Below are 8374 nucleotides of genomic sequence, written 5' to 3' on the forward strand. Positions count from 1 at the left end.
CTGATATACATTCCATTGAACAATAATAAATACTAGATCACCTACACAAACTCCCGTCCTGAGTACAATAATTCATGTGTTGTACTCTATGAACTGTGAATTATTGTACTCAGGACAGGAGTTTAACCGAGTATTATTCAAAAAGTAGAGAGTAAAAATACTTGATTGTACTTGTGGTTGTATTCCAAGTAGTACTGAGTCCAACAGTATCAATTTCATGTAGAACTTATTGCAAAAAATCATTTTATCCCTCAACAAATGTAGCAGAATACATGAATGATTGTACTCAGGAGCAACAGACTCTCACTCCATAAACGTCCAGAAGCGACGCTTGGTCAGGGTCCCGAGGCGTGCAGTTGGGACGCTCCTAGGCTCCTTCAGCTTCATAAACAGACGCAAATAGCTTTCAACTGATTGCAATGTATTCCCATCTGCGGCGGGATTTGACGCTCATGGAAGCACGGCATTCGTTTGTGTTAAAGGCAATGTGAGCGTCCATTCCCATTGGATAACGGAGAATTGTACACCCGGAAGTAAGTATTCCCCTTACTGTCGATTGATTTGACAGTGATATCTCCACTACTCATCAACTCAAAAACACCAGATTATCCTTGTTAATTAAACAACATTGATAGGTTTTAGTGTGTGTACAATGCTTTTGTCACGTTTTCCCCTTCAATTCTGAGAAACAAGTAGTTTTCTATGAGTTTTGGATGGCCGAAGACATTACATTACCCACAATCCTCTGTAGCAACCATAGACTGTATATTGCAACAGGCAACAGCTTCGGTTCATGTTAATTTACAAACTCTTCAACTACAACCGTAGTTATATTTAAAAACATGTTAGAAGGCCTCACGAAATACTTTAATGTAGATTTAAATTTAAATGTGAAGGAATGTGTGTATATTAACTGTGGGTTTTTCTCTGGAAGTTTTTCCTTGTACGATGTGAGGGTCAAAAGACGCCGTTTTTCTCATACTGATATTCCGCTATGCACGCTGGGATTTGGTGTTATGCGATGTGAAATCCGAAAACATTTAAAAAAAAAAGATAATACATTATTCCGATTGTGCTTGCTTTTCTCTTTGAAAGTCATCACATAACGGCATTGTAATACACGTTTCGGCTGCATTAAATATTACATATCTGCCGTAGTTGTCTATTTATAGAGCCCTGATGAGAAGACTTCTAGACAAACAGGAACAACTGCCGCCAAAACTGAAAACTTGACGTGGATCTTAAATATATAAGCAATTAAACAACATCTTACATTTCTTTTCACACAATACGTCTCCTTGCAGTATCAACACTAATTCGGCTGACTTTTATATTTGATCCAATTGGTAGATAGGCTGTATTTACGCCATAACGGTGCACAGCTGATAGAAAGGGACACCTACTGGTTAAAGCACGTTATTGCATTTTATAATTTTATTATTAAATATTAATAGGAGGATGTGCAAAACAGACAAACTAATAAGGCTTTATTTAAACATTAAAGAATACTTTAGGTTAAGGTATAGAAGATGAATATGGAGGGATGAAACCCTCTTTGATGGTCACACATGCAGAGCACACAGCACACACAGTGAAATTTGTATCTACAGATAAATATTAAGCCTGACAAAGTACTTAAAGTCTAATATATTGCTTTCCTGCAATGTTAACTATGTTTAAGCACTTATTTTAACTGATATTATACATATGTATTTTCCTCTTATAAGATGTATGTACAGTAGATAGCAGAGGTGGGAGTAAGTCCTACATGTGCAAGTCATGAGCAAGTCTTAAGTCTTGACCTACAAGTATCAAGCAAGTCCCAAGTCACTGTGGTGAGAGTCAAGCAAGTCAAGTCAAGTCATTGCTCAGGTCAAGTCAAGTCAAGTCAAGTCATACGAAATTCGCGTTACTGTAATAATATTACTTTTGTCGGTAACGGAGTAGTGTAACGCGTTACTTTTATAATTCAGTAATCACACTACAGTTACTAACATTGCCCCGACACGCGTTACTTCGTTACTTTTATAAAATCAGTCATAATCACACTGACAGACAAGAGGGGTTTCCGCCGCAGGTTTATATGTACATAATCTGCGCGACTTGCGCGTCCACATATCCACGTGCAGTGCTGCATAAACATGGCAGAGTCAGCGATAACTTTCGAGGGGTGGAGGTATGCCCATTATTTTGAGTTCGTCCGAAGAATAGACAGGAATGTGACGGTGAGGTGCAAACTGTGTCCAGGCCAGAAGCTGTTATACACTGCTGTAAACACCACGTCAAACCTCAACAAACACCTGCAAAGAACACATGCTAAGGTGAAGCTAATAGCTAAGGACCGGACCCCCGAACCCAGAGTGAGGATGTTTTGAGTGCGCCGCCGCCAACTCCAAAGCAGCAAAAATTTGAATTTGGAGGACCGGTAACCAAAGCAGAGATGGACAGGCTTGTAGCATCCTTCATAGTAGAGGTAATGTTGCCCATTTGCACAGTGGAATCACCATCGCATCGTTCAGAGATATACTGCGCAAAATACAGATAGCAGGAGACAGAGGACAGCCATAGTCAGAGCTATCTGGATTAGTGATGTGTCGGTCGCGAACGAGCCGATTCTTTTGAACGGCTCTTTGGTACGAACGAGGGGAACCGAGTCGTACTTGGTGAGAGCCGTTCTTCTTATCGTTCAATCAAAGTTGGTCCGCACTCACTGCCTGCCAAAATTCACTCGCCTTTTAAAAAGCTTGATTTTGTTCCCCAAACGTATTCTGTGAAGACCCGCCCCTACTCTGATTGGTAGGTTTCAGCACGAGGAGTTAGGTGGGGTGGGTCTTAACGGAATACGCGAGAGAGAGAAGTCATAACAAGTGGTACTGGACAGATAGACGACGTGTTTTTCGGATGGAAAATGAGCCAAACGCGAAAACGCAGCAGCATTTGGATGCACTTCAACCAAAACCCAGGCAGTGATAAAGCGCACCATTTGTAAAGGCAAAATATCCTTTAAAGCAGGGTCAACAAATAATCTCCATCGCCACTTAAAAACACACTACTAATATTAAGAGTTGCGTGAATTTCATTCAAGGCAAGGCAACTTTATTTACTTAACACATGCAGAGGGTAAATTCAAAGTACATTCACTGACATGAATGACATGGATATGGCGCCACCTTGTGTCATGTTTACAATGCAGATTATTGACATTAGGTCTGGCAATGCAGTCAATCATTATCCTGGTGATTATTTCGCAGATAAACCTAGTAACCCCGCCCCCTTTTTTAAAAAACGGCTCTTTTGAACGGCTCTTTTGAACGGCTCTTTGAAAGGAACGGAGCCATAAAATCCGGCTCCCTTCAAAGAGCCATAATTCCCATCACTAATCTGGATCAGTCTTATGCGACAATGGAAACTGAACTAAAGAGAACATTTGAAACTTTAGCAGTCTGCGTGATCTGCCTGTAGGGAGGGGCGGGCCGGCCCTGCGAGTAAAGTAACGAGTAAAGTAACGAGTAAAGTAACGAGTTACTTTATGTAGAGAGTAACGAAGTAGTGTAATATATTACTTTTTTTTTAAAGTAATATGTAATATGTAATATATTACTTTTTTTTAGTAACGACCCCATCTCTGGATTTAACCCACACTATGATCTTCATTACATACACAGTTAATCATTTGAAATCTAATTTAGACCGATGACAATCATATTAGATTCATATTAATCCACTGCAGACAATATAGCTAGGACTCAATCAAAAAGTCTGTTCAAAAAGGCAGAATTCCAGGTAAGAAAATCATATATGGCATTTGCCATTACACATATTTAATTTAAATTTCTGTTAACACTAGAACCGCCAACAGCATCAGCACCTACATAGATATCATTTTCAAATCATTTAATTTGTTCCTCTTCATAATTTCCTTATAAACTAAGTAGGACGATTTAAAACTCACTTAATTGGGTTAATTTAGAAATTGCTTCAGTTTATCATCATAACAGATCAAAAGGTTCAGATTCATTTTACAATAAATCAAGGAATGATGCACTTCTACAAACAAAAACAACATAATTAAAACATTTAAACAAACTACTAAAAGTAGATGAACTACATTATTCAACAGTTTACAGTAACTTCTGATAATAACACAGGGGAAATAAACGAGGCATCTCTTTTCCTCTCTCTCTCCCTCTCCTGACGGCCCGTCAGTATCAGGGTTAGTCAAAATGAATCCCTTGGCGGTTCTAGTGTTCATTTACCGTTTTGTCTTCTCTTTGTAATGCTTAATCGATTTGAAACCAAGTCTAACGTAGCTTAAACTTAACGTTAGCTTTCTAGCTAACACAACACATTCACGCACCTTTCTCTGTGGGTTTTTTTGTAGTGACGAATGAAGTTGGATGTTGTGGTGGTCGTGTCACTGATCTTTATGCTGCAGACCCTGCATACCGCTGTTCTCTCCTTATTAGCGTCATCGACAACATAATCCTTGAATCCAAACTTCACTATTTGTGGAGTAACGCTAGCCGCTGCCATGTTAACTGACCCTCCTGCCGTCTAGTGGGTTGCCAGGTTTGCGCGCACGGCGCTATAATCACCCAATCACGTTTTTCGAAAAAACTAAATGCAATATCTCACTACAAAAACAAACAAATATTTAATTTTAAACAGACAAGTCCTTTCAAGTCATCTGTCTCAAGCTTAAGTCAAGTCTCAAGTCATGAATACCAAGTCAAAGTCAAGTCAAGTCTTTTATCAATGTTAGTCAAGCAAGTCTCAAGTCAAAAAATATGCGACTCGAGTCTGACTCGAGTCAAGTCATGTGACTCGAGTCCCCACCTCTGGTAGATAGTATAAGAAATGTGCAGAATATGACAATGTAATGGTGGAGGTACACACATATTGATAGATGTCTTGTAATTCACTGTTGAGGAACCTGCGACCCAAGTTTTTCATTCATTGCATTACTACACCGTAGTTGTGTATAATATGATATATCAATAAACCTTAGAAAATCTTGAAATCTTGAAAGGGATGTGCAAAATAGTCATTATATACAGTCTTTAATTAACTATTAGTAGAGCATAATGACGAGTAAAGAATATACTTTATAGGGATCCTATTAATATCTAATAATAAAATTATAAAATGCAATAACGTGCTTTAACCAGTAGGTGTCCCTTTCTATCAGCTGTGCACCGTTATGGCGTAAATACAGCCTATCTACCAATTAGAAATATAAAAGTCAGCCGAATTAGTGTTGATACTGCAAGGAGACGTATTGTGTGAAAAGAAATGTAAGATGTTGTTTAATTGCTTATATATTTAAGATCCACGTCAAGTTTTCAGTTTTGGCGGCAGTTGTTCCTGTTTGTCTAGAAGTCTTCTCATCAGGGCTCTATAAATAGACAACTACGGCAGATATGTAATATTTAATGCAGCCGAAACGTGTATTACAATGCCGTTATGTGATGACTTTCAAAGAGAAAAGCAAGCACACTCGGAATAATGTATTATTTATTTTTTTTTAAATGTTTTCGGATTTCACATCGCATAAACACCAAATCTCAGGGTGCATAGCGGAATATCAGTATGAGAAAAACGGCGTCCTTTGACCCTCACATCGTACAAGGAAAAACTTCCAGAGAAAAACCCACAGTTAATATACACACATTCCTTCACATTTCAATTTTAATTTACATTAAAGGGGACCTATCATGCAAAATGCACTTTTGTACGTCTTTTACACATGAATATGTGTCCCCGGTGTTCCAGGGAACTCACCAAGTGTCAGAAAACACAACCCTTTCTATTTTCCTCCATACCCAAATCTCTCAAAAAGGGGCTGCAACGGATCTGATAAAAACTGATCCAGATTTGAACACTGTCCTGACATCAGGACAGTGGCGCTACGGCTATTGGGCCAACTCTCCACCTATCAGGGGAATGTGGGGTTGGGCCACGGCCGGCCATTGCCGCTCGAAAGTGCTGGAGACGCTGTAGTACATATGCCAGGCCTGTAAGTGGCGCTGTAGTCTGCCACAAAAGCAGCGAAGAAGACTTCCCGCGCATGTTTACCATGGTTACCCTTCTGTTTATTCTCCGCTGTGGCTTTTTTTCTCCCTCCCCGAGGCAAGCGTTTGCTCCTCCTGCTGCTTTAATTCAATGCAATCCCTCCCGTCGAGGCAAGCACTGTAATTCTCTCCGGTTAGTCCACCAGCAGATGACAAACACCCACCTCTCCGCCTCTTCCAAGGAACGAGGGGACCGTGCGGCAGAGTTTCAGTTAGGTTTTCTTTCGCCGGTCAAGATGTCTGTTAAAGTTTAAATCTTCCGGACAAAATTAGAAAAGTGCCGGTCAAAGGTCTTCTTTGTTATTTATCCTGTTAAGCACCAAGCCTGTTTTTCATGTTTCAGGCTCGAAAATGACATGCCCAAAACAAATGACTACAACCTAACTTCTAAAAGGGTTATATGAATAATTTCTTTTATCAAAGCAAGGTTACATCTGTGAGTTGGATGTAGAAATGTCAGAATCAATATAAATGTTTTTTATTTTAAAGAAAATTCAGATTTTACATAGTGGTTATTTTTTACAGATAGTGAAAACTACCCTTGGATGATGGGTTACCCCTAGATTCCACCGGGTCCGTCTGCGCCGCGGTTTTGGTCCGGCCTCCTCCGGCGTCATACCCTACCAGGCGCGTTTCAGAAGCATTTCAGAAGCGGAGAGTCTTGCCTGCCGGCTCGCAGTTTTTGTTGATTTGGGCATATTTCCTGGACAGGCTACTTTGTACAGACAAAGTTAATAATAACTGTAATATTCCAGTTATAAACGACATGAATCAAAGATGTGTTGCTGTATTTTAGTGGTAAAAAAAATGCATTCATCATCATAATTATTCTATATATATAATTTACACAGTGCCTGTAAACCGGAGGAGAACGCTGGCATTTCTCCTCCTACTTGAAAGACTACGGAGGGATAGGGTCTGCAAAATTAGTTTGTGTGTGTGTATATATATAGGTCTATATAGCTCTGAACGTTCCACTTCCTGCCTGCCCGACCTTACGTTACGGCTGCGCCGCGACAAAAATAGGATTCGATCCTAATTTTAGAAAAGCCCTGCGCCGAGCCGCTTCTGGGACGCTTCTGGGACGCGTCTGAGCCGTAACGCGCCGCGTGTGGTGGAATAGCACCCATTGACTAGAGTGGCCGCGATCACCTTGAGCACCGCGGCGCAGCCGTAACGCGTCCGTAACGTGTCCGTAACGCGCCGCAGACGGACCCGGTGGAATCTAGGGGTTAGTAGACTAAAAGCTTTAGGAATCCAAAATACAACATATAATAAGTACCCTGTATCAAGATTGATGCAAAACAAGTGACATTTGACCTTTTTAGAGAGGTTTAGCCAAAACCACCCCACCTCTGAGGTGATTTGGGTGAAAATGTTTTTTTTTTCATATCTCTGGCCCTCCTTGCTCGATTTTGATAGTTGACACCTCTTTCTGACCATTAGAGCCAATAGAATCGAAGGGGGAGGCCCACATACACACTCTTTGTAAAGAGAAAAGGTGCGGGCTGCGCGCATGTAATTTAGCATCAGAGTGGACCGATCTCTCCCTCTGGTATTTGGAAACTAAAAAGCAGTTTTATTGCTTATGGATTATCAGAAATAATTTCAAAGAGGGCACAGATACATTGGATGAACCTATGGATTAACTGCAGCATCGTTTTTTTATCGTTTTAATGCCATTGAAGACCAGTTTTGACCAAGGTAAGCCATGTTAGCGTTTCTAGCTACTTAGCTCCACATGTTATGATGTACGCTTTCGTTTATAGCGTCGCAAATGTTTATCACTGAGTGTTGAGGTTTTTTAGGTTTCTCTAATATTTTGTGATTTGCATTTGATTTCGTCCAGCCAGATCCTGGCGGACAATCCATGACGGGGAAGGGACTTCTACTACTACTGAGGCCTCGTGCTAAAAGGCACCGCACCGACTGTGCGCAGGCAAGATGCGAGGAGGAGGAATGGATGATATACCGTGTGTATATATGTATATTTATGTTCATTTTGTACATTTCTAAAAATAAAGTTTAATGGAAATACTTAGTAGGCCTATCCTTTCTTCCCTGAATTCATATATAGCAAACCATGATTTGATTTCTCATCAAACAGTAGTAGTTTATAACGGGTAAAAATAACTTACTCTTTGTTAGGCCACAACGGAAAGACAAGGAGACATACACGAGTTTACAAAACCACGGCACATTTATTGTGGTAAATGCAGAGATAGGTGGTTGAGAGGATCGCAGAGTTAGTCTTCCTGCAGCCGCTTTGGAGAGAGACTGGGGCCGTCGTGTGACTCCGGGCA

The sequence above is a fragment of the Trematomus bernacchii genome, unplaced genomic scaffold (genome assembly GCF_902827165.1).
Source record: "Trematomus bernacchii unplaced genomic scaffold, fTreBer1.1, whole genome shotgun sequence".
Lineage (NCBI taxonomy): Eukaryota > Metazoa > Chordata > Actinopteri > Perciformes > Nototheniidae > Trematomus > Trematomus bernacchii.